General features: G+C 32.0%; 2 pseudogenes; both read left to right on the top strand.

Moving 5' to 3' along the window:
• The first annotated feature begins 2347 nt into the window (after positions 1 to 2347).
• On the top strand, positions 2348 to 3992 carry LOC114724285 (V-type proton ATPase subunit D-like; annotated as a pseudogene).
• A 5087-nt stretch (positions 3993 to 9079) lies between these two features.
• LOC114724280 (dehydrogenase/reductase SDR family member FEY-like) lies at positions 9080 to 11031 on the top strand (annotated as a pseudogene).
• The last annotated feature ends 2060 nt before the right edge of the window (positions 11032 to 13091 follow it).

Raw genomic sequence — 13091 nt, forward strand, 5'->3', positions numbered from 1 at the left:
CAAAGTAAAACAATAAGGACCTGATAAAAAGAAAAAGAATTATAAGGACTTGATTAAAAATATATGAAAGTATAAGGATCTGATAAAAAGAAAAAAAATTATAGAGACCTGATTAAAAAACAGTTAAAACTATAAGGACTTATATATTAATTATCCCAACAAAATTTTATGCAATCTGAAATTTGAATTCAGATAGTGAAAAAGTGGATATTTTTGGGGCGAATGAATAGGTATCATGTTTTAATTAATAAAGTTGCCATTTTTAAAAAAAAATTAATTATCATGTTTTCATCACATTCATCTACAGCCTAGAGGCCCATGAGAGAGATGAGGATCCTGCGCTCTTCATGTGACTTTCAGATCTCAAAAACAAAAATGATCAGAGTTTCTTTCTGAACCAAAAACAGTTTCGTAATTATATAATTGGACAAAATAATTAATATAATCATTTAGTAATTAATAAATAATCAGAATAATAATAATACTTAAATATAAATTATTTATAATCATATTTAATTTTAGAAAAATTTATTATTATAATTTGAATTTTATAATTATAAAAATTTGAATTGAAAATAAATAATATATTTGTTTAACTAAAAATTTAAAATAATACTCCTCCGGTCCTAATTATAAGACCCAATTGACTTATTTGAGGAGATTAAGGAAGTAAGTTAAGTTGGTTATTTATAATAAATAAGTGTTGTTATTCCTAAAATATCCTTGCTAATTAAGTATATTGGCTAAAACTATCATTATTAGAAGGATTATCTTGGAAAAAAATACATAAATATAAGAGAGAAAATAGATTGGGTCTTATAATTAGGACCAAATAAAAAGTCAAATTGGGTCTTATAATAAGGACCGGAGGAGTATTAACATAAGATTGTTACAATAATTTATTATTTTTAAAATGCTATTATTTGTAAAATAAAAAATAAAAACTACAAGGACCTAATTAAAAACAAAGTAAAACAATAAGGACCTGATAAAAAGAAAAAGAATTATAAGGACTTGATTAAAAATATATGAAAGTATAAGGATCTGATAAAAAGAAAAAAAATTATAGAGACCTGATTAAAAAACAGTTAAAACTATAAGGACTTATATATTAATTATCCCAACAAAATTTTATGCAATCTGAAATTTGAATTCAGATAGTGAAAAAGTGGATATTTTTTGGGCGAATGAATAGGTATCATGTTTTAATTAATAAAGTTGCCATTTTTAAAAAAAAATTAATTATCATGTTTTTCATCACATTCATCTACAGCCTAGAGGCCCATGAGAGAGATGAGGATCCTGCGCTCTTCATGTGACTTTCAGATCTCAAAAACAAAAATGATCAGAGTTTCTTTCTGAACCAAAAACAGTTTTCGTAATTATATAATTGGACAAAATAATTAATATAATCATTTAGTAATTAATAAATAATCAGAATAATAATAATACTTAAATATAAATTATTTATAATCATATTTTAATTTTAGAAAAATTTATTATTATAATTTGAATTTTATAATTATAAAAATTTGAATTGAAAATAAATAATATATTGTTTAACTAAAAATTTAAAATAATACTCCTCCGGTCCTAATTATAAGACCCAATTGACTTATTTGAGGAGATTAAGGAAGTAAGTAAGTTGGTTATTTATAATAAATAAGTGTTGTTATTCCTAAAATATCCTTGCTAATTAAGTATATTGGCTAAAACTATCATTATTAGAAGGATTATCTTGGAAAAAAAATACATAAATATAAGAGAGAAAATAGATTGGGTCTTATAATTAGGACCAAATAAAAAGTCAAATTGGGTCTTATAATAAGGACCGGAGGAGTATTAACATAAGATTGTTACAATAATTTATTATTTTTAAAATGCTATTATTTGTAAAATAAAAAAAATAAAACTACAAGGACCTAATTAAAAACAAAGTAAAACAATAAGGACCTGATAAAAAGAAAAAGAATTATAAGGACTTGATTAAAAATATATGAAAGTATAAGGATCTGATAAAAAGAAAAAAAATTATAGAGACCTGATTAAAAAACAGTTAAAACTATAAGGACTTATATATTAATTATCCCAACAAAATTTTATGCAATCTGAAATTTGAATTCAGATAGTGAAAAAGTGGATATTTTTTGGGCGAATGAATAGGTATCATGTTTTAATTAATAAAGTTGCCATTTTTAAAAAAAATTAATTATCATGTTTTTCATCACATTCATCTACAGCCTAGAGGCCCATGAGAGAGATGAGGATCCTGCGCTCTTCATGTGACTTTCAGATCTCAAAAACAAAAATGATCAGAGTTTCTTTCTGAACCAAAAACAGTTTTCGTTTTTTTTTTGTTTTTAAAAAATAGTTGTTTCCGGGCACGGCTAAGGTGCGCTGAAGCCCATCTCATTCATTCTCCCACCCCAGACTCGACCAAATTATTTTCATCAATCATCAGGCTCTTCTTCTTTATTCTCTTTCTTTCCGTTCGTGTTCTCGATCTCCGATTGGAAAGTTCCTTCTTTGACAGGTAATCGTCTTTCTCGCTCTCATAGCATAGTTTTAATTCACTTTAATTTATCTTTATGGGATCCTTCGGATGTGAATTCGGGTTCCACTGCATAACGAGACATGTGAATTTCGATTTCTGTGTACTTATGCTACTTCTGTTATATTCTTCTTCTGCCCTTCGATTTTCGGACATGGGTTTTTGTTTCTGAGTTCAAAATCTAATCTTCGGAAGTAGTTTTGAAGTCACGATCAAACCCCTCATGAGACTTTGAGGATCAGTCTGTTCGGTCTCAGAGAAATCTCGGGACATTGATTTTCGTTTTCTTGTCTTTTAGATCTTTAGGGTGAAAAATGTCCGGCCAAAGCCAGCGTCTTACTGTGGTTCCCACAGTCACAATGCTTGGAGTCATGAAGGCTCGCCTTGTTGGAGCTACGCGGGGGCATGCTCTTCTCAAGAAGAAGAGTGATGCTCTGACTGTACAGTTCCGTTCGATCCTCAAGAAGATCGTCACTGCCAAGGAATCAATGGGGGAGATAATGAAATCTTCTTCTTTTGCACTAACAGAAGCCAAGTACGTTGCTGGTGACAGCATCAAACACGTTGTGCTTGAGAATGTTCGAGAAGCTTCCCTGAAGGTTCGTTCTCGGCAAGAGAACGTCGCTGGTGTTAAGCTCCCCAAGTTTGAGTACACAAGTGATGGCGAGGTCACTAAGAATGATCTCACTGGATTGGCAAGAGGTGGCCAACAAGTTCAGCAATGTCGTGCTGCTTATATTAAGGCAATTGAAGTTCTTGTTGAGCTTGCTTCACTTCAGACATCTTTCTTGACACTTGATGAAGCTATCAAGACGACAAACCGGAGAGTGAATGCCCTTGAAAATGTGGTTAAGCCCAGGTTGGAGAATACTATCAGTTATATTAAGGGAGAGTTGGATGAGCTAGAAAGAGAGGATTTCTTAGGTTGAAGAAGATTCAAGGGTATAAGAAGAGAGAAATAGAGAGGCAGATGCTTTCGTCTAAGCAGTTTGCTGAGGAACAGGTTGCCGAGAAAATTTCATTGCAGCAAGGAATTTCACTGAGTTCAGCCCACAACTTGTTGTCTGTTGGAAATGAGAAAGATGAGGATATCATTTTCTAAATACATAGAGGCTGGTTTTATTCGTTTGGGATCTTTGTTCTAGGTTGCCTGCCTTCTCTCAGCAATTTGTTGATTCTGCTTTTTCTGGATGGCGAGAGTTCGTTGCAATCACTTGGGTGCCAGAGCTATGTACCATGAATAAAGACGCTTAGTATTTGTTCCATCTATTTATGTATTATTTATGAACATTATTTGATCACTTTTGAATTCAGAGGCTCCTAGACAATCATCATATTGAAAGTATGGTTCTCTTCTCATTTTATGCAAGCTGAAGTAGCTGTTAATAGCTGTAATCTTGTTTCCAACATTTGTTACAGGTTAGTAGAGCCATCTACTGAAGCTGGAGTCTTAGCAGCCATATAAATAAAAATTTAATTACCTGTGCTGTTCATATAATTCTGCTTATTCAAGTCTGCGTCATTCTAAACTCGTTTGAATTTCCATTAATATATAGGCCACATGCTTCTCTCATATTAACCTACTTGAAGATGAAATATTTTGTGCGTGTCATTTTAATGCTTGTCTAAAGTCAGCTGTTGCTTGTGCTTAAATTTTTGTATTGCATTCCCTTGGAGCCCCATATCACTCCCGGATGAACAGTAGGATTTGAAAGATATGGTGTAGTTCTTATAAAGTATAAACTATGGAACAGCGTATGGAACGATATTTTTGTTGACAAAAGGCTATCCCTTCAATTGTTACATCATTCAAAGGCTGTGTACAAGATGTTTCTAACAGTAAATTCTTGTTCTTGATCTTTATCCCTTCCATCCACTAGCACATGCATCATGCGCTGGAGGGCCTAAGTTGATTTGGGTCATCAAATTGCTTGGTAGAGTTCTTTACATTATCTATCCCGTCCATCACTTTTTGTTGTTGATGATGATGATGTTTCACCCTATTTGAGTTCATACTGCTTACTGGATATAGTGGCCTTCTCAAACAAGTTTCAGGTCAGAAAGCTGAGTAGGGTCTTATTTTCAGTGCTTTTGGGACTATTACTCTCATGAAGGATATGATCTGCTCTCGGCTAGTTCTGTAGGAATATCTTCAAAGAATGCTTCTGACTGGCCAAGTGGCCATCTCTGGAATTTTAGGCAGTTTTCTTTTCATTGGAATTGATGATTTAGGGCTAATTGTTTTATTCATATTTCAAACTATAAAGCAGATAAAGTTTTCCAGAAGACTAGAGGATACTGCGAATTGTGACTTATTTTTCCTTGCTACGCTTGTAATTCAAGATCCACTTCTGAATCATCTCATTTTGGACGCCAAAATGTGTGTCCTAGAGATAGATGTACATAGAGGAGTTACTTGATGATATTGCTTGCATATAGTGTACTAATGGAAACTGAGGTATCAGAACAATGGAGAGGGGAGGAATAAAATTTGTGGATGCATCAATTCATGAACTGAATGCTTTATAATTTTACTTCTTTCACTTCTTTCTCCCGTTTCACACTCGCCAAGCAGATCAGGTTTTATTGTTCGTGGTAACCCAGTTTGTGAAATATAAGCAATTTGTCACCATCTTTGGTCAAATTCAACTTGACACATAGTTTATCAGAAGCTCTCTTCCCTCTTCTCTGGTTGGGATTTGCTAGGAGGTCGGTCCTTTTTTTTCCTCTTTGTGGCTGACAAGTAGCCGTACGTATTTGTTTGCTAAGAGAATCATATGTATTCATGGTCAATTATCATGTTCATGTGATTATGTATTCAGTGAAGGAAGCATTAAGGGGGGGGGGAAAAAATTATGGTACATAGATCCCTGGACCATGATCCTTCAGTGATGCATTTCCATGTACTCGCATGGTAACATCCAACTTTTGTTTCTGTCCTACCATGCTGAGAATAGTTGGTTAGAAGCACATAGAAATAAAGTCAGCGTCATTATCACCTTTTCTTTCTTCATTTGCTGGATGCCAGTGGGAAGCTTCCCTCTCCCTGTCTCTCTATCAGGCAAAATTCCACCGAAAGGAACTGGTTTTTCTATTGTTGCAAAAATGGTAGCATGGGGTTGATGCTTCCAATTTTTGTCAGATGTTTCCCCAACGGCACGATTGGACCGTCTTGCGCTAAGTTGGTTTATACGCCTAAACTTGCGAATAAAAAGGCACAAAAGTAGAAGAGAAGAAGAAAAGAAGGAGGACTGAAAGGCAGCCATTTAGGCATGCCATAGTGAAAAATACTACTTCTGATCCTTAATACAAGGTCTATTAACTAATTTCAGGAGATTAGAAAAATTAATTAAGTTATTATTTTAATAAATAAGTTGTTTTTTCTAGAATATTCTTGCTAGTTATGTTGTATCAGTTAAAACTACATTTAATGGAATCTATGACTTGTGTGATTATTATAAGGACTATTTTGAAGGGGAAAAAAAGAATAAATATAAAACACAAAGTAAATTGAGATATTATATTTAAATTAAAAGTCAAACTAGCTCTTATATTATTAAAGACCGGAGGTAGTATATTGATTTATATTACTCTTCTGTTCCTAATAACTAGTATAAGGGTTTTATATTTAGAATCGATGAGTATATTCTTTTTTATGTTACAAACTCACAACAATCACCGACATTTCTCGCGCCTGGATTCTCTTCACTTTAGCACAAATATCTGTTTTGTGCAATCAAACAAGTTTATTAAAGTGAAAAAATAAAATAAAATGCAGATCCTAATAGGCTAACATTTGGATATAGGTATGCGCTAAATTTTTCTCCTAACTAGGCCTAGAGGTCTTAAATAATATTACCTCCCATCTTTAATCTAGTTTGCAATTCAATTTGAATTATAATCTAGAGTTTATTTAAAGATTGAATGTAATATTTACTTAAATTAAAAGAAATTAAACGGGCTAGGTCAATTCATTTGTAACTTATTCTCACAAAATAACGCATTAAATGTAAAGTTTTTCAAATTTACTTTTATTAAAAAATTTTGTTATTTATTTACAAATCATTCTCACATCTCTCTTCTTTTTCTTTTTCAATGAGAATTAAATAAGAGTAAAATTAGAAAATGATCATTTATGATTAAAAAAAAATTCCCTACAAATAATGTATAATAAAGGCCAGAGTGGTAATTAAAAGAAAAAATTGTTGAATTTCCCCCTGCCTCTACAAATGATATGTCACTTGATCCGTTATTTCATTTAGGTAGTTACTCCTCTACTCTTATTTACAGGTTATTTTCTAAAATGTTTCACACAGACTAAGAAAAATTTTAAATTTCATTAAATCTCATTTAAAATTTAACAAATTTTAACTTTATCCCTATTTATATACATTGTATATCATGTAAATCAAGTTAACACAATAATAAATGAAGGGTAAAATATATACATCTCCTACAAATATTTCTCTCAGAAGAGTATGATTTGATTAGACTTAAATTCCTACAGAAGTCAAAGCCAAAGCATTTAATTTTATTTAAATTTGCGTATTTAACGAACTCTTCATGACTTTGATTTATATGCATTTCAAAGCTTGTGAAACTACAATGTAGGCAATGGAGGATCCTGCTGTTTGTAACAATGTTTCCTGGCCTCATGGTCAGTGGTTGGTTTTGTGAATGTAAAATAAAAATAAAAAGAAATAGGACTAGTAGGTGTTGGTCCCACTTAAACACAGGTCTCTAATTCGAGTATGTGTGAATGCACAAAATGCTCCTGAAAGAACTATCACTAATTAAACTCGATATTACTGGAATATGATCCAGTTTAGATAACCATATAAAAAGAGGAGAAAAAAATATCTTAGACACTGATGAATCCCAAAAATATTGCTAAAGGAAAAAAAATTGTGGAAAATAGATTCCTTGTTTAATTGGAATGTTACTTTCCTCATTTTTCTTATTCCCCATTTCAAACTCTGCCAATTGACAAGACTTTCACAATTCAAGCACGGCTCAGTTGGTAGGAGTTGTGCTAGCTTCATCAATGGCCTCAGGTTTGAGCCCTTGTCCTTCCCAAACCTAGATCTGCCAAAGTGAAACATAATTACCAGATACCAGATGGTTTGACACATAAAAAAACATCGAGTCCTATAAAACCCCATATTATTTATAAAAACATAATACTACCTCCTGTCATTAATATAAGATTTCGTTTAATTTTTATTTTGATCCTAAATATAATATTCCAATCTACTTTGTTTCTAATGTTTATTTATTTTTTCCCAAGGTAGTCTTTATAATAATGATAATGTTAGCTAATACACATGGTAATAAGGATATTTTAAGAAAGATAACATCTTGTTTATTATAAATAACTAACTTAACTGGTTTCTTTAATCTACTTAAATTAGTTAACTAGCTCTTCTATTAAAGACCGAAAATTATATATGGCAAAAGTTATAAACAGTACAACTTACCTCGAAACCTAGAATTTAATTATACATGAACACTCTCACACGTGCGAATATATATATATATATATATATAAATCGTCATTCATATAATATATGTGTGTGTGTGTGAATGAACGATGATACTCCTCGGTCCTTATTATAAGACCCAATTTGACTTTTTATTTGGTCCTAATTATAAGACCCAATCCATTTTGTCTCTTATATTTATGCATTTTTTCCAAGATAATCCTTCTAATAATGATAGTTTTAGCCAATATACTAATTAGCAAGGATATTTAGGAATGACAACACTTATTTATTATAAAACACCAACTTAACTTACTTCTTAATCTCCTAAAAAGTCAATTGGATCTTGTAATTAGGACCCGGAGGAGTATGTAACCAACTTTGGTCAAGATTTCCCCCTTTTTCCCTGTTCAACTTGGTGCATAGATAGACTGTGTGAAGCCTTGACCCTGTCCTTGGGGGTTGACTTGGAGTTCAAGCTTTTTTAAATTCTGACCTTTACTTTTGACTATTTGCTAGTAGGAAGCTTCATTCTCCTCTCCCTCCCTTGTCTGAAACACAGAAAAATTATATCCTTAATTGAATTCATGAAACTATTCAAATGTGTGTGTCTGTCTCAATTCCGTTGTGAATGCAACATTGACATTTGCAGCTCTGGAAGGGAAAAAAAAAATGAAGGAACCAACAATTTTTTTCCGTCTCTATTTATGACTTGGTGTATGCGCCTGTTCTGTTAATGCGAATTCAAACTAATATTATTTGGGTAAATGGGTATTTTAAATTTTCCAATAAAAATTAATTCTTAAAGAAATCAAAACCCAAAATTAGTGCTGGTCAATTCTGCATACTGGCCAACTGTTTTTGCTATGATTAATGGCTTCGATTAGTTTTGGACTTGGATGCGTCTTCTGATACATGAGGTACTAGTTATTGCGCACTAACCAAATGGATATTTATCTATTTATGCTACTATCTTCTTCTTCTTCTTCCTACCACTATACCACCATTTTCCCGGAAAATCTCACCAAACAGAACTCTGTTTCATTTCATGGCTTCATCTCCAACTTCCCACCAACTTGGATTGTCTAATCGGAAACAAAAGCAAGGCTTATCATTCACAGATTATCTAAGAGGTTGGTCTGTTCTCCTCCATGAGATCTTCTTTGAGAAAATCACATCGAGACGCCTCAAAAGCCCTCTGCCTTTACCTCCTCTTTCTGATCTCACAATCATTCTCACTGGTCCCACCAGTGGAATTGGCCTTGAAATTGCCAGAAACTTAGCCTTCTCAGGAGCTCACTTAGTCATGGCGGTAAGAAACCAAAAGGCAGCTCATGACTTAGTAAACCGGTGGAACCGTGAAAGATCTTCTTCACCTTCTCCCCCTTCTTCTTCTTCTTCTTCTTCTGATACTGATTCTGATGCAGCAAAGCCGCTTAATATTGAGGTGATGAAACTGGATCTTCTCTCTCTGCAATCTGTTGTGAATTTTGCAGAAGAGTGGAATTCAAGGTCAAAACCTGTGAATGTTTTGATCAACAATGCTGGGATATTCTCCATTGGGAAGCCTCAGATTTTCTCAGAAGAAGATGGGTTTGAGACTCACTTGCAAGTCAATCATCTTGCACCTGCATTGTTGTCTATACTGCTCTTACCATCACTCAAGAAAGGATCTCCTAGCAGGATTGTCAACAACAATTCCCAGCTCACTTTCTTGGCTTTGTAGATGTAGATGACATGAATTTTACTTCTGGCAGAAGGAAATTCTCAAGCTTCAAAGGCTACTCAAGTAGCAAGCTAGCACAGGTAATTCTGCAGATAACATGTGTTCTTTATTCTGTTTCTTATCTATTTATTAATACTATGGACACTCTCCAGAACAAGTTGTGAATACTGTGATTCATTTCTCAACTCCATGTAATGTATACGAAAATGTGTCTAGTTTAGAGATATTCATGAAATCTTTATATGGATTAAAAAAAATCTCAAAAATATCAATCATTGCCCAAAAAACGAAGTTGTCATCATTGCTTCAATTTAACCACTAAAAATTGAAATCAAACAGATTTCTTCCATAATCGAACTGATTAAATTTATTCCAACATAAGAGAAACTGATTGTGGCCTTTTTTTTTTTTTTTTAAGGTTTTTGATTGATTTTGGTTAGTTTGGTTTAGTTTAAGTCTGTTCAATTGGTTTTGCTCAACTTTAAGGAAGCTAGTACAGAAACTGAGATGTGGCCAATGAAACAGGAAACTTGTAGTAAACTGAAGCCTTTAAGAAAATTATAAAGGACAGGCATGAAACCATTTAAGCTATCTTTAAGAAACTTCTACCCATTAAATCGGGCCAAGTAGAGGAGATTCATCATCAGTGGAGTTTACAAAACTGGGGGGGGGGGGACCATGCTGAATATTTTCTGAAAATTGAGGATAATAATAACTCAAATCTTTTGAAACAAACAAGGAAAACATTGAGAGAATCTGTGATTGTTGTTACTTAACTTTTACTACATTTTCTCACCAAGTAGGTGATGTTCAGCAACATCCTGCAGAAGAAGCTTCCTGCAGAATCTGGAATCAGTGTAGTATGTGCAAGTCCAGGAGCTGTGAGAAGCACAGATGTTCTTAGGGATGTTCCTAAAATGGTTCAATATGTTTTTCAATCACTGCTATTTTTCATATACACTCCTAAAGAAGGAGCTAGAAGTGTACTTTTCGCTGCTACACATCCTCAGGTTCAAGATTACACCAAGTCCTTAAAGGCTCAAGACTCTCCTGTTTGTGCTTATATAGATCATGACTGTACTTTTGGTTATGTTTCTAAAGAAGCTCAGAACTTTGAGACATCCATGAAAGTTTGGGAAAAGACATTGGATATGATTGGACTTCCTTCCGATGCGGTGGACAAGTTACTGAGTGGGGATACTGTAGAAGTAAGCAAAAAAGATAGGTCAAATTAAGCTGCGTTGTTGGGATGGTATATGAGTTTTTTCTTTTAGCATCCACTTGAAACTGAAGCTATATTTCATTCATAATTCATCATGATTTTTTTTTTTTGGTTTTTCTTTCTATAGGTTACATTTGTTTGAATATTTGGAATTACCCAGAAGGGAAGAATAAGAACATACTATCTAGTGAGGAAAAGAAAGAAAGAAAAAGCAGTGTCAAAATAAGATATAAAATCTATAACAAGTTGGATTTTCGTCAAAAACATTGTTTTTCATTTAACTTTTGTGCAATGTATAAGATTTTTACCTTGTTTATGGTTAAATAATGATGTTCCTCATACTTTCAGTATCTTTTGACTTATGGAAGCCTAAAATTAGGCTTAAATACATTTCTTGATCTCTTTAATTTCAAGAAAGTTTCAATTTATACAAGTCACATATGGGGTGTGAAGAGACTTTTTTGAAAAAGAAAAGGAAGAGCTAAATGAAAAGATCATGAACAGTAAAACAAAGGATTAATCTCTTGCTTTTATACTGATCATCCAATGTGCAATCATGTGGACCTACTAGATGACTTAACTAGAATTCAAAAGAGTGATTAAGTTAGAACTTAGGCCTCAAGGCCAAGCTATTAACAATCACGTCTAGTTACAAAATATAAAAGCAAATTGAGCTCTTCTTCAAATTAATTAAAATTATAGCCCATTACAAAGCAAACAAATTCAAACAAAACAATTGAAGTCCAAAATATATGGACCCTAATTGAAAGAAGGCTTTACACCATTATGCTTGAAGCTCTGATGTTCAAGCCCAAATTATGCTTTTTACCCTAGAGCCCAATTCAGATTTACCGCTTCTCTATTATTAAATTGGGCCTTATCCTGGACATCGCTAGCTGCGCCTTTGCTGAGTTTCCCTCATGCATTTTTTTTCTTTTTTTAATTAGAGAGAAAGATACTTTTTTTGTTGTTGCCTAGAGTATCCTCCCATCTAAACAGTAAAAGACTAAAGGGGTGTTTGGATGAGGCAAAACCATGGTTTGGATGAGGCAAAACAGTGAAAGAATAGATTTTCTGAAAAAGTGATTCTGATAAAGTGAGAGTGTTTGGATAATTGTTGTCAGAAGTGCTTTTTGATATGTAGAAATTACTAAAAAAGGCATAAGTTTAAATGATGATTACATGTAAGATATATTTCATAGTATATGTTTATTTGAAGTAATAAATTTGTTAATAATATATATTTTGGCAACATAATAAATAAGACATAAATAATATAATTAATAAAATAATTAAATATGTTTTTAGGAAAATGATTTACTTTTCCAAAAAAATATTATTATTTCTTAAAAATTTTAAAGATGAAATCCCATATTTTTTTTTCACAAAATTAAATAATCACCCAAAAAAATTTCATATTAATTGTCTTAATAATAGAGGTTGCAACAAAATGTATTTGTCCAAGTAGTTTTTTTTAACAACACATTACATTATCTGAAAAGAAAAAAGAAAATAAAAGGGACATGATTATTCTTGTATATAGTGAATAATTTGATCTCTTATAGAGTCACAAAGCCGAGCCATATGAAATGAAGATTCTATTGATGAAGGTATTAAGACCTTGTCTATATATTAACTCTCTAATTAGGTTTTACATTAATGACCGGAACAATAATCTTACATTTAAGACTAATATTAAATCTCCAATTAGGTCCTACATTAAAAACCGAAATAATAAATTTATTAATTTTTTTTGCCAACATAATAAATAATGTATAAAAACATATATTAATTACTATATCCAGTTGTAAATGTAAGAGTTAGTTGACTAATTTGAGTAAATTAAAAAAATAAGTTAAGTTAGTTATTTGTAATAAACAGGTGTTGTATTTCCTACAATATCCCTATTAATCAAGTTTACTGGTTATAACTTGAAAAACGATAGACAAATATGAGAAATAAAATAGATTGAGGTTTTATATTTAGAACTAAATAAAAATCAAATGAGGTCTTATATTAAAAACAAGATGTGGTAATTTTTGATATGTGTATATATAATTATAAAATATAAGATTATGTTTTTAGAAAACTAAATAATTATTTTCAACCAAA

The sequence above is a fragment of the Neltuma alba genome, unplaced genomic scaffold, assembly GCF_004799145.2.
Source record: "Neltuma alba isolate B1F8T4 unplaced genomic scaffold, ASM479914v2 tig00012184_pilon, whole genome shotgun sequence".
NCBI classification, from domain to species: Eukaryota; Viridiplantae; Streptophyta; class Magnoliopsida; order Fabales; family Fabaceae; genus Neltuma; species Neltuma alba.